Genomic DNA, 21,798 nt, shown 5'->3' with positions numbered 1-21,798 from the left:
CTGGGTGTGCACCAGAACGGGCAGGGAGGGGTTTCCTCGTTCCACGTCAGCATCTGCTGTCGCACCATCGCTGCCATCAGTGACTGTCCGCATTAAATGGGGACAGCAAGGCTGTCCCTTGACAAAGCGCACAGATTTTGATGCTGATCCACTCCTTGACTTTGGGAAGGTACCTCTGGCTTGAAGCCAGGCTCAGCTTCGGCACAAGTCAAACCAGACCAAGCAGAGATTTCCTCCCCTCCCCCGATCGGGGATCTTCTGATTTACATCCATCCAGGAGAGAAGCGCTGTGTACAAACGCACAAGGTGTTAGCATATTGTTATTTCTTAAAAAAAATTGAACTATTATATTTCAAAGGGATAACTAATGCATAAGCGTCTGGGCTCATATATCTTTCTCATCATCCCTTCTGCCTTGAAGTAAGGTCTTGCTCTCTAAGAATCTAGACAGGAATAACACTCGAACAAAATGAAAAGCAACCTGGCTGGTGATATATATAAAAGATGACATCTCCAGAAATCCCAAACTTCAAAGGGGCAGCTTTCAGCTCATGACTATCCACTTCCTCCAGCCCTCAAGGCTAGTGTCATAATTTTAAAGCCACGGGAATCATTTGATCTCTCCAAATGGCAGCTCAGTGGTCTAGCACACTTCTGGATGTCAAAAAAGTATGCACTGCCACCAGCAATATTCTGCAGGGGTTAGTCTTTGAAAGGACAGATCGAGGTGAAACCATCAAAAGACTCAGTGGCAGGCGGGGAGGGGGGGTGGGGGGGGGCGCAGGGAAAGGCTATTTAAAAGGACAATTGCATGCTGAGGGACTTTGCAGCCCAGCTTATGCGATGCTGGAGCGCAGGGCTGAGGGCACAGTGGGATGTCAGAGGTTCCCAGATGTGACGGTCATACCAGCCCGGTCCATTAACCTCCAAGGACTTCTAGACTCACACAACAGCCTCCGGCCCCTGCAAGAGATGCACGGAGCCTGTTCGCAGGATTAGGGAGAGCACATGAGACCAGTCATGAGAGCACAGGTCTCCTCTGTGTCATCCCAGCAGCATGGGGAAGCCATCCTCCTCCTCACCCCCCAGAGCACACTGCAAGTACCAGCCCTCCCCCAGGACACGTGGGGAGTGGGTGAAGAGGAGGGGACAGGACAGGCTGCCAAGATAAGTAATTGGATGCCTGCTGGTGAGAACTCTTAATTAGAGGCTTTTCGGCAACTAAACGTTTATATGGAGTTAATGTATTTACTTTGATGTATACACACTGTAATAAACGAGCACCCTTCCTGCGCCTCGGCAATTAAAGGTTTGGGTTGCAAACAAACAGACACACCGCCTCCCACGGATGGGCTCACGCACAGCGATGCGAGGAGCCAGCCTGCGAACCTGCCACCCTCCCCTTCCCCGCGCCCAGAGGTACCCTGCAGAGCACCCTTAGAGACGGCACGGCGAAGCAAATGCTTACGGGCAGCACGTTTCCCAGGTCAACGCAATTCCCAGGGTCCCTTAGTCTAAGCGGGCTCAGCAGGCGAGAAGCTTTACCCAATTCAGCCTGGACACACTAAACCGAGAGCAATTTTCATACTGCAAACTGGGAGAAATACCTCTTTAGAAGCAGGCCGCTGAATTGTGCGCCAGCGGCAGTTTCTGAACAGACTGGAGATGCTGCATTGCCGCAGTTTAATAGAGTATTTATTCCTGTGTGGGAGAAACACTCCATTATCTGGTTTATTAATTGTTAGTTAAGTAACGGGAAGGTGCCCAGAGCAGGAGATGAGCCCTCATCACTTGTTATTAGCTTAGAAACCAGCAGAAATAAAATAACTGAAGATAAATTACTGCAAGTGCCGCCCCAAGTACCGCAAACTGACAGATCTGCTCAGAGGGGAATTCACAGAGCGCTCTCAGGGGGACCGGAAAAAAAGATAGTAATAGTAAGTCCAATTTTTTTTATTTTTTAATGAAAAGATTTCATCATCTTTGATTTTGATCACCACTTTTCGTGGCTGGGATCCCATGGATATTCACGGCTGAGAGGCTATCCCTGCTTCTGCAGGAAAACTCAATTTATTAGTCTATCACTGGGAAAGCAAGACAGGCTTTGCACTAGTAGCACAATACTGCACACACAAAAGAGGGAATTTTTTTGTTTGTTTGGTTTTGTATTTTTTCTTTTTAAAGGAGCATGGAGCCGCAAACAATCTGTCCTGCTCACTGCAGGGCTGCGATAGCCTCAAAAATACAAGCAACACCATTATCAGCAAAGGAGTCTGGACCAGGGATGGGAGTTTCTATAAAATTAGTGTAACAAGGACCTCGAGCAGCAGTCGAGAAACCAGCAATGAAAAGATACAGGAGTTTACCTTGAATCCCAGAGCCATAAAAGCTACCACGTTTCTCAAACATTGTAATAGCTACCAGACCTAAACAAGTAAAATCCAGCTACTTGCTCAGCATCCACAGTCAGTTGCCCAAAAGCCCTCTTCCCGTAGCGGCCGCACATTCTCATCTTGCTGCCTCGGCAGAGCGCTCCTGTGCACAACTCGGCTACGGGGGGGAACAGGATGCACCCACCCCCGGAGAGAGGAGGGTCTGGGGTCTGGGGGTGGGAGCAGGGTGCCACGGGGGCCTGGACCAGCACAAGGGACGATGCATTTATCAGAGAGGCTTACAATTCAAGAGGAAAGCAGAATACCGCGACACGCAGCGTGATAGGCTAGCCAGCCACCCAGGGCATTACACTGAAGAAATTTAACTAATGCGTTTTGGGCTAGAAATCAGAAGAATTCGAGTTAGGAAAAAAAAAAAAAAAAGAGAGAAAGAAAACAGATAGTTGCTTCCGTCCTTACAGCCCTTTGCCTAGGAAGGCTGCTCTGAATAGCATTTTTGCAGCACACCTAGCATTTTAACCTGCAGTTCTGCAATGGAAGGTCAATATAAGGGAAAAGGATAGACCAGGAGACTGAACCAACCCCAGTAGCACGCTACTATCACCTAGAAACCAGCTACAGCCAAAGCGTTGGTCTAACCTTGCACACTGGAGCCGAAGCAGAACTAAGGTCATCATCCAATCTAGGAGAACACAGAAGCACCCAAGGCCATTCTTCACCCACGCAGCCACGCTCTGCTCCCCGGGGAGGCAGCCCCTATCAGTAACACATATATTTCTGGATCCTTCAGACAGATGATCCAGTCCCACATTACTCCTTCCCTGGTAGTTTACAGCAGTTTATTAAAAAAAAAAAAAACAGAAAAAAAAAAAAAAAAAGAGGTAGGCGTTACTTGCTTCACTTTACACCAAACATCTGAGTTTGTAAGAGTCGGTGACTCTCTTCCTCCAAGGAACTAATTGATCTTATTTTAGCCTCTGCAGCACACGCAGCGTTTGCCCTCGCAGCTATCCCTGCTACAGGCACAGCGGGAGAGCTGCGGCACCCTGAAGTCATCCCCACAGCCCAGAAGAAGCCCCGCTCGCACCACAAAGTCCTTTATAAAGAAGTTTTACAAGAGTTGTACCACTTTCAGAGCCTCGGCTCTTCAGGCAAGCATCTCTTACTCCGCATTTCATTTAATCTCTTCTAGAAATACAGTGATAAACACTGTTTCATCTACATCCTGCAACACAGCACCCTAGATCCAAACTCATTCCCAACAGTATTTGTTTGTGAGAGAAAAGACAGCCTGCTCCTGGCCCTAGAGGACTCCAAAACCACTGTACCTAGCTCAGTCTCTACTTGCATACGTATCTCAAGTTAGAACAGAAGAACTTCTTAACCGAGTAGCAGCGCTCTGAGAAACTAATTAGCTCAAATCTGCTCCCACATCCACAATCTCCAAGTATTTCTTACCTGATCTCCCAAGTTTTCAAGTTTCTTCTGACTTCAGCTCCCCGAATAAAGCAGAAAACTCCATGAGCACCTCGCTCCTGCTTTTGTAAGTTCTTGCAGCTACAAAACCGCTCACAGGCGGGCTAACCCTGGCAGCCCAATTAGGCCTCCCTAACAAGAGTCTTTCATTTAAGTGGATCCAGGTGTATCTTTCCATTTCTTAAGGTGCTTCCTTTGCTGCATCTTCCCAGAGAGGGTTCTCTATTGCTAAATTGCTTATCAATTGCAGAATGCTTTGCAAATGCTGTATTTTCCTGCACCTATCCTGTAACTTTGAGGACATACAACTGATTTTAAATTGCCAGTGTTTAAAAAGGAGTTGTCTCTTCATTGGTACTACCCAATACCTCAGAGGTAGACAAGCTTTGGGTGAGATGAAAGGAGACAGAAGTGCTTTTCCTTGCATTACCTCTACGTGTTGATAATCTATGTTATTCCTTCATCGCAGGACTCTTTCTCACGGATAAATTGTAAGGTTTATATATGAAAATACAGCATCTGCCATCAATATCAGCATTTTTTCCTAGCTATGGGCTGCTGATGCCCATGCCCTGATCTCTTCTGAGATGGGAACAACGCTCGCCTGCTGCACAGTCATACCTTGCCTGGGGAAGATGACCCTCTCTCTCTAACTCCTCCCTTCCCAGCCTAGCCTGCTCAGCCTCTGAACACGAACTATTTGTGCTTAATAGCAAGATATTTTTCATCATTCAGGGGCATTCAGCACTGAACTGCAGGGGCAGTTGCGTCCCCTTGTAACTCCCTCCCTGTGCAAGTCTCTGGTGTCCTGGAGGGGTGAATAGCTGCACTGCAGCGAGTTTATGCTAAAGCTTTTGCAAGGATGTAGCTTAACTGGCTGATAGGTAGAGCTAAAGCGCTGAGGGTATAGGGAGGGCATCAGCATTGGAGGTAGAGTGGGGTGCATGCCTGGCAAAAAGATTCACATCAGAAGGAGCTGGCCCCAGCTCTTCCTCTCGCTGGTGCCAATGCTGCTCCACAGTCAATTCTGTCTTGGAGGAAACTCTCACGTATACTGTGATTTTGTGAAAGGCAGGGACCAGGAAGGTAGGCAGGATGAAAATCAATCAAGATTTGTCAAATACACTGGAGAACTCATTTTTATGAGATAAGTGCCTTCAGAGGAAGCGTTGGTAGACACCTACCACATGTTCAGCCTGCTTAGTGGCAGAGTATGCAACATTAATCACTGTCACTTGAGGCAGCCAGGTTCCAGCTGAACCATCTTCCAAGCTTCTTCCTCCTTCAGCCACCCTCTCCCCTTTCCCCTCCCTGTCCACTAGCAGAAAGATGAGTTGCATTCACAGACCTGCTGTCTGTGGCTGAACCACGACACCTGTGAACCTGCAAATCAGGCTGATGCTCTTGGCAGCTGCCATACCAACCCATCATTTATTTGATGCTGAGCCGCCCTCTGTGCTTCAGCTGGTTACACCAAAAGGACTGTCATTTCACGCAAGATAATAAGCAGCGTGGGCCAAAATGGTGTTAGAGATGCCTCTTAATGGGTGAAGTTCGCATGCTGCCGTCCCGCTGCAGTGGGACCTTGCCCTTAGAAGCAGCCAGGGAAAGATGAAGCGACTGGCTTGGCAAACACCCTTTTCTCAGAGCAATTGTCAGCAGCAAGTGAAGACGGCTTGATTGGCCAAGCTGACTGCTGATCGCTCAGGAGCCTGAGCTCTGCCAGAAGAGCAGCTTGGGAGCAGGAGCAGATCATGGGAATCCCACAGCAGCACTGGAACAGAAGAGCCTGCAAGGACCTGAGTTGTCTAAATAAGTTATAGAAGGGGAAAAAGTGACGTGTTTCTAAGACACATCTCCAGCCTCCTACCCATACCATCTCTTACTGTGGCACGTCACTTGCTGCTGTGATGTTTTGTTGTGTCTTATGCCCACCCATCCTGAAGGTGAGTGAGGGGACAGCCCTGTCCTGAGGGTTAATCATGACAGACTCCTCTTTTTCCCAATAGGTCAGCCTATTTTCAGGCTGAGATGTTTTATTGTCTTACTGGGAATCTTCTTCCCACATTTTAATAGCCTGTATTATGGGCATCTTCTTATTTTCAAGATATACCCCCAGGTAACCACATTGGATAATGCCTGCTAGGTTAAATATTACACCTCAGAAGCACGGAAAACTGGTTGGTGGCAATAGGTAGGAAGACCCCGTGGATCACACTGTTAAGGCTGGAGGGAAAGAAAGAAATGGCTAGGAAGTCATAAAAAGGCCCTATTTTCAGGCCTTAAGCCAGTAGCCATCCTTAAAGATTAGCTTCAGCTAGGGAGCAAATTGCCCTAAGCCCTCCTGCCACGGGTCTCTGCGCTGCACCACGGCGGCTGCCACCAGGGACGCAGCGCGGGATTACAGAGGTGAAGCTCTATCAAGATCGGTTCCTTGCAGCACGGATAACACCCATTGCAGGAGGAGATGAGTGGCATTTCGAAAGCCTCCTGGTCGGGCAAGATTATATCCCTGCAGCAGGACTTGATTTAGCAGAACGGCAAAGAGAGACAGGCACCAAGGACCGTAAAACCTCGGTCGCCAGCAGAAAAGTAGTCAAGTCAAGAGATGGAGCCGGCTGCTCTTGCTGACCCAGGGTCTATTTGCCAGCATGGCACTTCCCAGGCAGGGCTTGCTACGGGTTTAGCTCCTGCTTCCCCTCTCACCCCTTCATACAACTTCCCTGCCTCTCGAGAGCTTTCAGCTAGAAAGCTGAAACAGCACCAGCCTCACGCTCACCAGGCAGCCCTTCCCCATGCCCTCCCCCTCCAGCTGACCGATGACGGTGCAGAAACGCCCATGCCGTCCTCCTCCACGGGTGCACGCGGCAGCGATGGGGTGGCCATGCCCACCCAGTCCACGGCAATAACCAAACCACCACCTCCTACCGTGGGGCTGCAGGGTTAAGGGCACACTGCCCAGCCTGGGGGGCAGCTCGTCATTCAGCACAGCTCAAACACCAAACCTCCTCGTGCCTTCAGACTTCAAGCCTTGATGACAGCAGGCACCTGAGGGCAGCGACCTGGCTGAAGGTGGGAGGGGACGGTGTGGGACCTTATCCCTTCCCTCACAGGCTCAGCCACGCTGCAGCAGAGATGTGCACACGGGAAGAGCAGCTCTGTCTGCAAAATTCTGCCTGCAGCCTATAAACGGTGGCAGGGTAGCTTACTGCAACGCATCTTCCCCGTGCTACTGCAGTTTGGAGGATGCCTTTCTCTTTGGTCAAGCGTACTGTTGTAACGGACTTCTTTTTGTACCACTGACACCAGCAACGGGTCCTGCATCCAACGCAAGGGGCAGCTGCCAAGGCTGGGGGTATATGAGGATCTTGAGACCGTGTCGCAGGTGGTAGCACAGGTTGTATTTTGGAAGAGGGGATCCCCGCCAGACACATAGTGTCCAAGGAGCCTCTGGATCTTTGCTAGAGGAGGGAAGGATTCAATTTCCAAACCACCCTGCTCCCTTCCCTGCAGCGGGGACCGCTGGTGGCATGCACCGCAAATGCGAGAAAAGCTGGGACGAGATCCTCTAGACCAGGCAAAGGAAAACAACCCAGCCAAAGAGAAGCAAGACCAAGCGAACACCCGGCTCTGTCCCCACCTCACCTATCAGGAACCCTTTTCAGGGTTCTTTTATAAGGCAATCTGCAAAATCCCTAGAATCTGGGCTTTTTTGAGTTATAAAGGGCCCGTGTTCCCTTGCCGGGAGTGGCACCAAATCCAGCTCTCCAGAAACCGCGCAGCAGCAAGGTCACGTAACTCATGAGTGTTGTGTGTTTTGGAGTTACCGATCGTGTGCTGTAGCCACTTGGGGACAAGACAGACTTGGAATGGCACACGTCATCCCTCAAGGGCCATTCATATGTAGCTCAGGAGCGAGGGCAATTCAGAATTAATTCAACAGGTTGTAGCAGTAAGGGCGATCAAGGACCTAGACCCTAATTTTACAGAGCTGCTGCTAGCACACGCAAAAGAGATCAGAGCATGCTGCCAGGCACGTCTAGGTCACCAGAAAAAAAAAAAAAAAATCATAGCCAATGGCTATGGGACAAGGAAGGAAGGAAAGAGGAGGAAAATGAATAAAAATCAGGCTGCCAATACCCCAGGCTGATCTTCTCTCATCCTAAAAAGGGACAAGGATTCTGAAAATTGGGTGGAGATAATCAGCAGTAAACATCTGAAAGTCAAGGTTTTTTAACTTGGGTTTATCTTTCCTTCTCAATTTCTACATCAGAGAAAGCAAAAAGCTTTTGAATGTTATATATTCTAACGTTTTTTACACTTTTTTTCCCCCTTCTTTTGCTTGGCAATGAATAAAGGCTTGACTCCTACATCAAACCCTCCAGAGCCCAGGCAGTAAACCCACTGCCAAGGATATCTCATGACTTATAAACTATGGGAGAGAGAGATTGTTGCATGGTAGAAATCACGAAAAAATACTTCTTACTCGTGGGTGCGGGAGGCTCAAGAGGTGGGCTAGAGGGTCTGGTACCTTGTGGTGCTCTCTGGCTCGAAAAAGGCACAAGCCAGGATGAGCTCAAGTCTTGTTATCATGCATAGGCACGTGAGCGCTTTGGAAAGGGTAGTAAGAGGGATATTGTCACCGTCTCCCAGCTCTGGGTTACCTCTCTGCCGTCAGAAGCTGGTGACTCGCAACCAGAGCTGGCAGAAGGGAGGGTGAGGATGCTCCATCATCTGCCTCAGCACAGTCAAACCAAATCGTTAAATCTCAGCTGCTTCTCCCCAGCCTTTCTGCTCTGAAGCCAGAGATTTATCCAGGACAAAGAGGGAGCGGAGGAAAAAGAAAAAAAAATAAAGACTTCAGATACAAGTATTTATTTGCAGGTGCTAAACGATTTGTTGATCAATTCTGCAACCTGCTGCTTACTTGCCCCTAGCCCTCACTGCTCAGTGTTTCACAGAGAAAGTATTTTAGCTCAACAAAGAGAACTTGCAGGCTGAAGTTGGCCTGATGTAGGCAGCAGGGCAGGAATTGGTTTGAAAACCAAAACATTGAGGAAGAACATGAAACTAATCTGAAACCTTTTAGCTAGATAAAGGCTTTGGTTTACCATCGGCACACGTCTAAACTTCTCCAGACCTAATCCAGAAGCATTATCGCTACAGCAGATGTTAAATGCAAGCATTACTTTAAAAGGGGGAGGAAAAAAAAAAGAGAAATAACCTGTATATAAATATAGACACAGATAGATAGCTACCACGGTAAGCTCTCAAACCGCAGGCTTTCACATCCCTCTATTTTACAGCGTGATATCAGAATTAACATGACAATGTATCATTACAGGAAAGGAATGGCTATCACACCTTTATACTAGCAGCCCAAACAGCATTTGAACACAGGATCCTGCAGCAGATTGTCTTCCCAACTCATCAGCACTGCCGTTTGCTCCAAGGGGCACACAGAGAAGTACGTGGCAGAGCCAACATTTTTGGAGGCATTAATAACACAAACAGCGTAAACCATTACATCAGGCTCCTGCCTGCCAGGGAAACGCGCGAGCAGCTGGGTATGGAAAGCCGTGACATGCTGAAATCCTGGATGTTTCAAGAACTTTTTAGTTTATTCATGATTTACTGCATGGTACGGGGTTCCCCTTTCCAGCCTGGGGCAAGCCTTACTCAGAAAAAGACAAGTCCTCTGCAATATATTACGTCTTCCCATCTAAATGCAGCAGTAAAAACAAGATAATCAGATCCGTGACAATTTAATTATCGCCCTCCTAAGGTGGCTGCCCCATTCTGACCCCCTGTAAGGAAGCCCATGGTGTGCTAAAACCCCAAGACTTGGCCAGGACCCGCTGGGAGGCCAGCAGCAAAGCACCTCCCCGAGACAGCTGCCTCAGGGAGACCGTATTGTCTTTCTGTACATCCCGTGTTTAAACAGGGTAAAAAATAATAATTTAAAAATTGCACCTCAGACCAGGCATTCAAGTAACCTAAATACAAAGAGAGCCTCAAAAAATCTTTGCAGCACCCCGGCGCTGGCCCATACCAAGGGAAATGCACTGAGGGTGGGCCCGTGCATCAGGACCTGAGGAATCCCTTTTTTTCTTGCATCAGGGATGCCAGAGCACTTCGAGGTGCAGGAACTTGCAGAGAGCAGGAAGGGTGTGTTCGCCGGCAAGGAGGGTGCAGGGGGAGTCCTCTGGCAACATAAGTCAGTTCAGATGGTGCTGGCTTACAGGTCCCTTCCTTTAAATTGATTAATAATGACACATTTAAATGGATAACATAAATTAATTTCTGAATTGCACCATTAGTAAGTAATTAATTTCTTTGCTCTGTGGAACTAAGATATCACTGTTATCTAAATCTATAAAGAGAAGAAATGCTGAACGAGGACTCCATTAATGTAAAAATTGATTTTTCCATTTACCCTCTTCTGAGGGTGTCCCCCCCACAATGCATTTATTTCTCAAGTGGCTGGGGGTGGGGAGGGTAACCTAATTTATACTTCCAGTGGTAATCAAAAGATCATGCATGCTCATTTCAACCAAATGATGTCATTACGAAGGCTGTTAAAGCTGGGGTTGCCTTGGAAACACAAAATACTGATAGTTGAGGTTGGACATCCGAGTTCTCTGTAGGCACAGTAATGAGGAAATGGTGTGGCCCTGTCAGGCCTGGCCTGACTGGTCACGCTGGGAAGATCACCCCAAGTTACTCAGATGGTCTCTTTAGCACTTATCAGGCCTCCATTTGTCCTATTCCTCCCACCACCTGCCATAATCTATTACTTTTATGGAGCCAGGAGCGGAGAACTCGCTCGGTTCAAAGGCAGGCAGAAATGATGAGGCGCGGGGCAGGACCTGCTTGTCCCAGCAGGAAGGGCACACCAGCTAAAGGCTACGTGCTGCTTGCCACCGCCTGGCTTACTTCTGCCCCTCAACCCAAAACGACCTGCCTGGTGCCTCTACCACCCCCTTGGTGCAGCCCAGGATGGAGATGTACTGGGGACTTAGGGTGTCTCTGCTGACCAGAGCCAGGATTCAGTGCACAGAGGTAGAAGATCCTCCTTTCCAACCGAGGGTCTCGGTAAATGGTCTGGGACACTGTCGTGGTTGAACCCCAGCCAACAACTCAGCCCCCCACAGCTGCTCACTCACCCTGCCCCGGTGGGACGGGGCAGAGAATCAGAAGAGTAAAAGTGAGAAAACTCATGGGTTGAAATAAAGACAGTTTAATAGGTAAAACAAAAGCCATGTGCACAAGCAAAGCACAACAAGGAAGCTGTTCGCTCCTTCCCACGGGCAGGCGGGTGCTCAGCCATCCCCAGGGCAGCCGGGCTCCATCACGCGTAACGGTGACTTGGGAAGGGAAACGCCATCGCTCTGAACACGTCCCCCTTCCTTCTTCCCCCAGCTCTATATGCTGAGCATGACGTTGTATGGTATGGGGACATCCCTGGGGTCAGTTGGGGTCAGCTGTCCCGGCCGTGCCCCCTCCTCAGCGTGGGAAGCTGGAAAGGCCTTGCTAGTGTAAGCACTGCTTAGCAACTGCTAAAACATCAGTGTGTTATCAGCATTATTCTCATCCTAAATCCAAAACACAGCGCTGTACCGGCTACTAGGAGGACAATTAACTCTCTCCCAGCCAAAACCAGGACAGACACGTTCAGCCTTGGTGCAGGAGGTCCCAACCGTGCGTTTAGCATCCCGTCACCTGCTCGGGGAGGAAGGTGCAGCCTAGGAGAGGGGGGCTTTATTTTGGGTGCTTCAGAGCAAGGGGTTTTCTTGCAAAGATCAGCAGCCTCATTCTGGTTAGACAAAACAAGACATGCCTGTCCCCTCTTATAGCCCTGAATCCTTCGCATGAGAATACTTTGACTGAGAGTTATCTTAAAAACAATTCCAGAAACAGAACTGACTTTCTACCTACCACTTAAAGAAAAAGTCTTTATTTTTTCCACGCAGTGAATATTTCCATGGCCATTCCCATTCTGCCAAGATGGCTTTAGGCAGCTGTCCCCACTGGTGTCGTTTGCATGGGGACAGACAACGGGAAACAGTTGACACCAGATAGGCATCGGGCTTTGAGCAGCCCAGGACTCTGGTCCACCAACAGAAAAGGATGCAGAGTGATACTATGGTTTCACGACAACTCTCTGGGTCTTTCGAGTCAGTTCTGCTCTTCCCAGTTCAAGGTACTGGGAGAGAAAGCTTAGGACTAAACTGTACTGCTGATACAAAGAACCACATCTGCATCCCTCCACCAAGGAAGCCCCATCCCTCCCACCGGGCTCCTTCAGCTATGCCAAGCCATGAATTCCACCGTTGCTTTTCATCTGTTTTTTACCTACCCTGCCCCAAGAACAAGGCCATGACTTTCAGCTCAGCGTGGTGTGATCAGAGATGACAACTTTAAGGTACGCCTTGGAGAGAAGGGGGCACAGCCTGAACCACATCATCAAACGTAGGTGCCGTATCCACCGCTCTGAAGAGAACAGAGCGAGTTCAATTATTTACAGCAAATATTTTGGCTGCATCTTCCCCCCCCCCCCGCCCCTTGTTAAACAGCACAAAACAACACACGCATACGAACAAGTCAATGGGATGAAACATGTACTATCGGTGCAAGGAGTGCTAAATGAACTCATTTCAGCTTCTCGATTAATATCCACATGTCCCCTAGCCACTGTCAGGTTTTTTTCACTTTGGTGAGTAGGTAATGATATTAATACCACCATGTGATCTTCTTTCTCTTATTGAGTCACCTTCCCCTTACACGCAGGAGTTTCTTTTAAGGTTCATCAATTGAAATTGTTTGAATGCACCAAGAAAAATAATAAAAAGAACGTTTCATAACATCGGCAGGAGCATTTCAGGCATGAGCACTCCGAATATTTATTCCCCCTTTGTGTGAGCAATCTCAGCAAGAAAAAGGCAGCGTGAATAAAAGGAATTGCAAATACTAGCGAAGTAGCTCGGTAGTTTTCATTCACGAGAATATTTGCACAGGCTCCTGGGAGAATTATCAGGTAAGGTAATACAAAATCCCTTGTAGTGTCAAAGCTTTGGACACTCTGTAATCCTCCATGTCCAATGAAAAACATCTTTTCCTGAGAGCTGAGGGCCTAAGCTGGTCTGGTTTAGGTTTTGGTTTTGGGTTTTTTTTTGTTTGTTTGTTTTCCTGGCTTGGGAAGGCTGGAGGAGGACTGGGAGAGCTTGGAGAATCTCAGAGAATCTTTGCCCCGTTTCTGTTTCATGGCGCCTGGTATTTCCTCTGCCTCTCCTCTCCCATCCACTATCTCTCCCTTGAGCCAAAACGTAGAGAACAAGCTACGCTTCTTTCAGCAGTCCAAATAAAAAGGAAGGGGGAGGAAAGAGAGGTGGCCAGGCAGCTAATACCGTTGGAGCCATGGGAAGGTGGGAGACTCACAGGGAAAAGCCAGTCGAGGAGCAAGTCACAGCAGAACTTTGTGCCACAGGTCTGGATTAGACAAGATCCCATCTGGGGTCAAAAGGAGAACAAATCGCTAAGGAGTAGAGCCAAAACATCCTTCTGCCTGGGAAAGAGAGAGCAGGAGAGCACTATGCACTGAGTTTTTGAGGCTCAGCAATAAAAGCACCAGGGCCAATTTACTCATAATTAGCCTTTATTGGCAAAAAAATCCTACGGAATTTCATTCTTGCTATAGAATTTTATAGGGTGGTTCAGAAACTTATAGAAAGGATATTGTTTTCCATTATCTTCCACGGGTTTTTTGAGCATTTCTCTAGAACCCTGTTGGTTTCAGCCCTGTTAAATTCAATAACTTCCCTAAGGGAGTGCTTTAAGTGTCAGGCTTGATTCAGTTATATAAAGGGATAAGGGAATAACCGTTAGACAGTGCACGGGGATGGGAGAAATGGCTTTGTGTGGCACCAGTCTTATTTAAGAACAGTCTGAATTTATAGATGAGGCTGATGAGAAAGTTGGAAGCAACTAACATAAGCGTAAAAGACAAAACCCAGGCAGCGCTTTTAGAGAGGGCTGTGATTAACTGAGACACCACAGAGACATGAGGATGGTTTCAGACGAGTATTGTAAGTGTTTTTAGATGTTTGTCTTGGTTTCATCAAGATGATGTCCCATGTACTCTTCTTGCTATTCATAATGTAAGCTATGGGCACTGGAGTTTTTATAAAAGCCTGTATTGCTTGCTTTGCAATTAAAACATCCTGCAATTAGCAATCCAAAACACTGAAGTCTTTAATATTTCTTCTTACTGCTCATAGAGAATATTTTACTTCTAATATAGTGTTGTCCTTGCACCTTAAATTACTGTGACAGTGTGAGCCATGACTAATCCTTCTGGGTGCTGAGCACAGGCACAGACCACAAACCCGAATCAGCATCTCTCCTTTCAACTGCTCACCCAGCATCCTCTCCAGAAAGGGGGGAGGTGGACAACGTGGCCTTCAGGAGACAAGAAGTATGAAGCAGGGTGAATAATATCTCCATCCAAGACATGCTCTGATCAGGAGACACCTGTAATTTGAAGAGGAGAAAGGGTACGAGGTTGGTTTTACAAGGTTCTGCAGCGGGCAGTTCCCAACAGCCAGGTTTCTAAGGGCGCGTATGAACTTAATGATGCTTTGATAAGACTTTTCACCTAGCCTGCACATCTCAAATGTCAAAAAAAAAACCCTAGCAGATAGACCCAACTCCATTCTCTTCATTAACAGACCCCAATAACATGTATTTTTCAGCCAGTGACTAAAAAGACTGAAGCTTTCTGCCACTAACCAAGAAGATCTGCTTCATAAACAGGTTATCCTCAGGTTCCTCACCCACACCGGAGATCCTTCAGGAGGAGGCACCTCACAACCCCTTACCATCCGAGCCTGATCCAGCACCATTAGCTGGGCCCCTTGGGGCCACGCTCGCACACTGTGCTGCGCTTTGTGCTGCACCTTCCCAAGACTGCAGCCGGTGGTGCTCAAGACGCTGTTGAGAAACACAGCCAATGCCAGCTCCGACTGCGGCGTGAGCCCGGATATTGCTGGAGTCAGCAGCAGGCGGGGCGGATTTGGAGCCTTTCCCAATTTTGCCGTCAATGACCAGAAACCAGTAGGAGCAGGTGGCAGGGCCGGTCGGTGCCAGAGGTGGTGAGGTCACCCACGTCCCTCCCCTGCAGCACCCACATGGCTGGGAACAAACTTCTTCCTCGCCTCTACCTACTCGGGCATCTCTTAAAGCCCAGAGCATGGAGATCAATAGTTCCTACTTTTGTACGAGCCAGGGCAGCTGCAGGAACTCTTCCCAAGTACACAAATGCCTCATTTATATCTGAGGTTGGGCTCTTTGCAGCCCTGCGCTGGGTGCAGATTCCCTGGACCATCATTACCAGTCCTTTTTACTGCTTCTTTGGGTTCATCCCTGGCCTGAGCGTGAGACACTCCATTTGTTTTGGCAAGAACGTCCCTGAGATTTATACCTATAATTATACAGGTAACCTTTCCGACAGGGTATTTTAAAGTGATCAACGTTAAAGCAACCCACACATTAAATGTGATTAATACGACGCCAAATGGCCGCGAGTCTGCGCCTCCCTGCTTGTTAAGCGTGTTAGCCGGAGTGTCCCCAGCTGATCCTGCCGCTGCGAGACATCATGGGACACCCAAAAATGCCACGGAGTGGCCTTGGCCATTCCTGTTGGACATAGCCACTCCTCCCAGGCAACGTCTGTGGAAGGGTTAGGGTACGTACGAGCACAATGTCACCTGTCTCCCAGAGTTTCATTTCCGAGGATGAAGAATTCTTCTGGTCCTTGCTAAGATCTTCTCCTGACCCTTCTGCTCTGTCCTTTTGCCCCCTTCCCGGTGGGAGCCATACTGGTACAGCTGCAGCTGGAGGGAGGCTGAAGAGGTGATGGTGGGATCTCAAGTGACAGGAGACAGATGAGCGTGAGCCTGGCTGGGAGGCAGCTTAAACGAGGTGCCCGCTTCCCCAGCACAAGGTCCTCTCTGCAGAATTATCTTGCCATCCCTAGGGGCACCCTAAATGGAGCTCTTCTCCTCACTCACTGAGCAGGGACCAGCTTCACCTGCTATCAAAGCACCCACTAGCCATATAATTGGGGAAAATAGCATCTGTCCGGATATCTATCATATCCCATGGAGGCGTGGGGTCCCTTCCTTCCAAAAAGGGTTGCACGAGCATAAGAGGAAGCTTTGCTGTGTGCAGCACTGCCGAGGCAGCCAGCTTCACGGTGTGCTTGGCAGGTTGCATAGTGCTATCCGTTACGGCTTGCATTGAGTTGAGGTTTTACAAAGCTTGCATTTTGCTGATGGGTTGCCCAAAGACAGTAAAAATCAGTCATAGTCAAGCTTGCATTGACCTTCAGTCGACAGCTACAGCACACTAAAATTACAGGAGAAACCCTGAGAGCTGCTTCCCTACTCTCTGAACAAAGTTATTGCATATAAATTGTGTATTGATTAGAGGCAGGAAATGTTAAGAAGCCTTTGTGGGAAAACTGGAGGGTAGAAAGAAATTCAGGGACTGACAAAAGAGCTACTTTAATTAGGAAGGAAAACAAAGGAGCAGGAAGGAAAAAAAAAAAACAAACAACCTCCCCTCAAGAGCCTCCCACTCCAGATCTGAAAATCTGATCAGGAATCGCCTCTCTCAAGAAAAGGAAAACAGGTTTTGGAGCTGTTTTGGCTGGGCAATGGACGCAGGAATATGAGCTGGCTTACTCCCCTCACCCAGAGCTGTAAGGATGGAGGCTGGAGAGCAGCTATACTTTCTGCCGCTCCTGGATTCTGCATGCCGAACGGGGAAAGCGATAGGTCACCTCATGAGTAATGACCATGTTTATTTCTGCCTTCTAGCTCAAAGTGCTTACAGGGTAATTACACATTTTGGACTTATTGGCTGTAATTACTAGGTTCTGTAATCTGCAGAATGTGTCATTAGAGTATGGGCAACCTCAAGTGGTCTAAATATGCTCAGAAAAGTTTATTGTTTATCTTTAACTTTTCCTGCCACAACTTTAGATGACCATGGAGAGACGAGGTGCTTGCTCTCATGCTGTGAAGCCTTGCTGGCCCCCCCGGACCCCTACAGCCGCTGGAGGCCGCAGTACCCTGACCTGGGACAGATGGGATGCTCATGGGAACACAGGCAGCCCTGGCCTGCAGCCGATTACAGGCTACAGGAGTCTTTCAGAAATTCGTCTCTCATTCATACAGCCAGATAACATGTGGTGGTCATAGTAAAGTCACAGCACTCCTTTGGACAGGCACCATTATGCCAGGAGCAGCTGGACCAGCTACAGGGTTTCAGCTCCTGCTTCCCATCCCTTTGCTACTGGGCACTGCCAGGACTCTGCCTTCAGTAGGATGGCTTTTGAATTACACAGCGATCAATAAGCAGAAAATAGAGGTTTTAAAGTTGGTTTGGGTCTATGTAAAAACCCTGCCAGCTCATTGCAGGTGGGACCAGCCAGGGCCAGAGTGAATGCAGGTTCCTGGGCTTATCTCAGTGTAGCAAACTGTTTCAGGACTCTCCTACCTACCAGACTGGTGCACCCCCGGTTTCTCCCCACCCTAAATTCTGTGCCTGTGACTCACTGCTTTTCCCCAGAGTAACCTCCTCCCTGCTGTGGTTCCCTTCAGCCTCCCCTGCTTCTCGGGGCACAGACTGGACCTGCACCTCCAGGCTGCTGCTCTGGTCCATCCCTGCACACAGCCGTTCCCCCCGTGGATGCCTCACAGCCCAGATCCTACCTTTGCCCCCAAAATTAAACACAGCCTCTCAATTAACGTCCGTCTCCTTTTCCAGACAGGATCCAGCTGGCAGCTTGGCCAAGACTAGAAAGGCAGAGTCTGTGGGAAAGCCTGGGATTCCCACACCTCGGACAATTAGCTTCTCCACGCAACATTTCCCAGGGCAGCTTAGCTTTGCTAGTGCAGCCTTTTTTCCAAAATCCCTTTAATCTCACACCAGTACACTAAACAGAAAAGCCAGTCTGCCTGTCTGTCCCTGCAAAGCACAGCCACATACAGCCCCATCTGGGATCGCCAGGGCTCCTGGTGGCACCGTACTCCTGTTCAGAGAGGAGAGACAAAGGGGATCCTTTACCCAAGGCTAGAAACCACCCACAGCAGATGCAGAGGTGGGAAATCCCTCCAAGATGACACATGAGGAGAGGAGGTGAGCCAGCACAACTCTGCCTCAACACCCAGAGGCCCCACAGGTCCAGGTTTTCCTAAAAGCCAGGAGGATGTAGCAGAGATGCCTAAGAAGGAAGATGGCTCTGCGTCATTTGCCTCAGGTGTAACCACTCCAAGGCCAGCTGCCCACCAACAGCCACAAATCAGACAGCGCTACAGAGCCCAGCTTGACCCAAATTAACTGCAGCAGCTCGACCTAAGTGCTGCCTCTAACCAGTCTTTGACAAGTTTTCCTTTTTCCCCAAAGTAAGTCTTTATGAAAGCTTTGCAATCCATCCTTACGTGATATAAAGCCAGGTCTTACTTCTACCTGGCTCCTGCTTATTGTTTTGGCCAAAAATCTACTTGCAAGGGTGGGGGTAGGAAACAAAAACAAAGAAAGCTTGTGGGATATCCTGGACTTCAGTGTTCACTTCCATACAGGGTCAAGGAGGTATCCAATATCAGGGTCATACAGCAGAATGAAATCAAGTGGTCACTGAAGTGGAAGATGGGTAGAAATAGTATCAAGTACCGCACAGTGCAGGCCTGCAGCATCCCTTACTATCCCTCTTTGATCTGCAGTGAGCCTGCAGCAGCAGTGCCCCCATCCCTACCCTGCTTATGGCAGTGCCCCAGGAAGCCAGGCAGGCAGAGGGGGACGTCAGGCTCTCCACAGGGATAGGGACTGCCTGGGATAGTTGACCTCTTCCAGTGGCAGCAAACTCCAGCCCCGCTAACAGAGCTAATGCATCTCTCCAGGACAACAAAACGCAACGCAGTACAACACGAAAAACCACCTTCATGGCAATTTTACCCTAAATTATACGTGACTCCTTTTTATGAACATCTAGTATACCCTGAAAGCAGTACTCACCTGTGGGAGCCGGGTGGCCGCCTCACGCTGGGCTGATCAGGAGAGCAGCGGTAGTGTAAAACCGGGGCGTTGTCCTTGTAACTACCTGGTGAGAGAAAAGAAACCCAACGTGTGACCAGCATTTTCTTTTTGTTTCCTTGGGAATCAACACCCCACTGGTGATGCACACAAAGAGCTACACAAACAGACAAAATCTGGCTTCTCTTCCCTCTGGGGAAGCCTCTGCTGAAGTCAGCAGAGCTCATTTGGGTTTATAGAGACAGAAGAGGGAGGAACGTGGGCTGTAGGCTTCAAAAGCAATGTGCCAAAGGTACCTACTGCAGTAGCTGCAGAATTCTGGCCACCAGCCAGCGGGTTGGATGGCCGGATAAGACACAAGCATCACTTACGGTTTTGCACGCTTAAGATTTACCTCCTTATTTCTCTATAGCAAAAAGCACTGTCCAACGTTTAAAGAAGAGCGCGGACATAATGCCAATCATTAGAGTAGCAATTACTTATCTCACAGGAGCTCTGAGAGGCTTAATTAGTTATATTTGTAAACCATGATGAGCTCTGGAGATGAAGGAGGCAAAACATCCAAAGCAAGAGATTGCTCGCAACGAAGCCCGAAGCATCCCTGCTTTGCCGGCTGAGCTCGCCTTTGCTGTCCAGAAAGCCAGGCCAGTCTGAACCCCACTCCTCACCAGTGGCACTGCACGTGGTGAAGCTGAAAGACACCTAAGGGAGTGTGCCCTGCTGCACGCTAGCTCTCTGAAACCCAGCATGAATATGACACTAATGACATCTTTCAGAAATGTAATTAGCCTTCATTCATGGCGAGGTACATTAGGGAGAATTCAAAGGCTCGGAGAAGTGGGCTCCAGTGGGTGAGAACTGAGGCTTGTGCTTTGAAAGCTGCATTAGGGAAGGGGGAAAAAAAATAGAAAAGAAAATGTTCTAATATTACTTAATTACCCCAAGACATCCTCAGATGTAATCGAGCTTGGAGGGCTAAATGAAGGCTGTGAGTATGAGACTGGCAGAGGCTGATGCATTTATAATGAGACCACTTTGCAAGGCAAACTAGGTCCTCACAGGGGGGGCAAAGAAGGAGGACAAGATGGGGGCTGGGGAGCAATCGTAAGGTGCCTGAAGATCTGCCGATCTCCAGTGGCTTCACGTGAAGTCCCTTCCCCTCTGCTCAGGGAGGCAGGCCAGGCGGAACAGAGGGAGGATGGAAGACGAAGGGTGGAGATGCAAGCACAGCCCTGCCCAGCGAACAGCGAACCACACGCCGCGGAATTACGTCACTCACGGTTGGACACCAAAACCTCATAAAACACCTTTAGTACCCAATAAAATGCATTAGAGGTGCGACCTCATGGCGATGGCAAGACATCCCTCCATCTAGACACAAACCCAAGTCGTTTCGGCACCTAATCAGCATCCTCCTCGGGAAGCCTCTCCAGGTAGGGAGCTAGGATGGGAAAGCGAGAACAAGCAGTCCTTGGGGCAGGGCCGCCTCTGGAGGGGAGAGGGGAAACCTTCCCCGTGGTGGCCAGCGTTTGGCCCCATTGCTCCCATTAACGTGAATGGAAACCACGCAGCTAAATCCCAGTACTAAAAAAATCAGCCCTTTTATCCACAACACCAGAGGCCCAATGCACGCTCACAAGCCCATTCCAGCCGTGATTTACATACTGTACAGAAGGAGACATTAAAATCCAAGCGGTTTATGGTAATTAACACTCATTTAAATATTATACTGGTAACTATCACTTCCAATTCTACTCAGCCTTGAAGGGGCTCTGTGTGCATGTATATGTGTACAGGGAGATTTTAGAGGGATACTGTATCTTCTCTCCTGATTGCTGCTTTCCCAGAAAAAGGATGTTTAATGTTCGCTAATTGTTTCACTTCAAGAAATTGCTGTGAAAAGTCACCACAGGAGAGCAGAAATTTTTTTTCTTAAATTTTTGTAAAGAAAGTAATAACGGGAAGCCCTGCCTGTGGCACGGATGTATTAACTGAGCACAGCTCTGCTCAGGCTGTTTAAGCACTGCGATGGGTGACAAACAGCTATTAACACTGAGCTCCCTGTCACTGGAGGAATGAAGACTACGGAGATCAAACAACCTTTAGGTGGGAACAAAATACATTATTTATCACCAATTAATCTCTTTTCTCCTTGTTTACTAGGGAGCCCAAGCAGCAGAACTGGGGTGGGAGGCAGCGCTGTCTCGCTGAAGGCCAAGAGGACCTATCAAGCACCTGTGGTGAACCTTGAACTGGTCCAACCCTTTCTGTAATCAAATATCAATGAGAAATAAATAGGTCGCGGAACAAACCTATAGGCTGTGGTACAAAATAAAGGTACGAGAGGCTGTAAGTGTCCCAGCCCCATCTTCAAGGATCATAGAGCCACTCCAGTAAGGCCAGGTGGGCATAGCCCTACATTGCAGTCAAAGCTGGACCACAGCATCCTCAGAGGATGAGGAAGAAGAGAAGATGCCCATTGCCACATTCCTTAGGCAGTGGTCCAAGAAACAAGGGCTCTGCCTCTTTCCATCTCCTATGGAGTTTCTCCCAGGGAAGATGAGGAATACAGAAAGCTGTCCCTCAAGAGAAACCCAACAATATCCACTCTGACATCTACCAGCTGGCCAGACAGCCAATTCCAGTGAGCCACAGAGCGAGCCACTCTCTCTGCAAATATCTCCTGCACGGGGCATGGGAAGGGGCCAGTGTGGTTACTCTACCTCGTATTCACCTCATTCTCTCTGAGCACCGGGAGCGTGGCCAGAGAACAGGAGCCCTGCACAGCTCATCGGTGGGATCCAACCGCCAGCAGCTGTGGCATCCTCCAGTC

The 21,798-nt window shown here is 48.7% G+C and overlaps 1 long non-coding RNA gene across 2 annotated transcripts in view; it reads right to left on the bottom strand.

Moving 5' to 3' along the window:
* LOC142064559 (uncharacterized) overlaps positions 1 to 21,798 on the bottom strand; it is a 200,819-nt gene that overhangs the window by 105,036 nt on the left and 73,985 nt on the right. For both annotated transcript variants that reach the window (XR_012663151.1, XR_012663152.1), the window contains 4 exons: positions 18,948 to 19,032; positions 14,287 to 14,399; positions 13,308 to 13,434; positions 12,229 to 12,362 (listed from right to left, as the gene is read on the bottom strand). This is a non-coding gene — a long non-coding RNA (uncharacterized LOC142064559). The remainder of the gene's footprint in view (positions 1 to 12,228; positions 12,363 to 13,307; positions 13,435 to 14,286; positions 14,400 to 18,947; positions 19,033 to 21,798) is intronic.

This window comes from Phalacrocorax aristotelis, chromosome 14 (genome assembly GCF_949628215.1).
Source record: "Phalacrocorax aristotelis chromosome 14, bGulAri2.1, whole genome shotgun sequence".
NCBI lineage: Eukaryota > Metazoa > Chordata > Aves > Suliformes > Phalacrocoracidae > Phalacrocorax > Phalacrocorax aristotelis.
The sequence above is the reverse complement of the archived record's forward strand: the minus strand, read 5'-3'. Positions and strand labels throughout refer to the sequence as shown.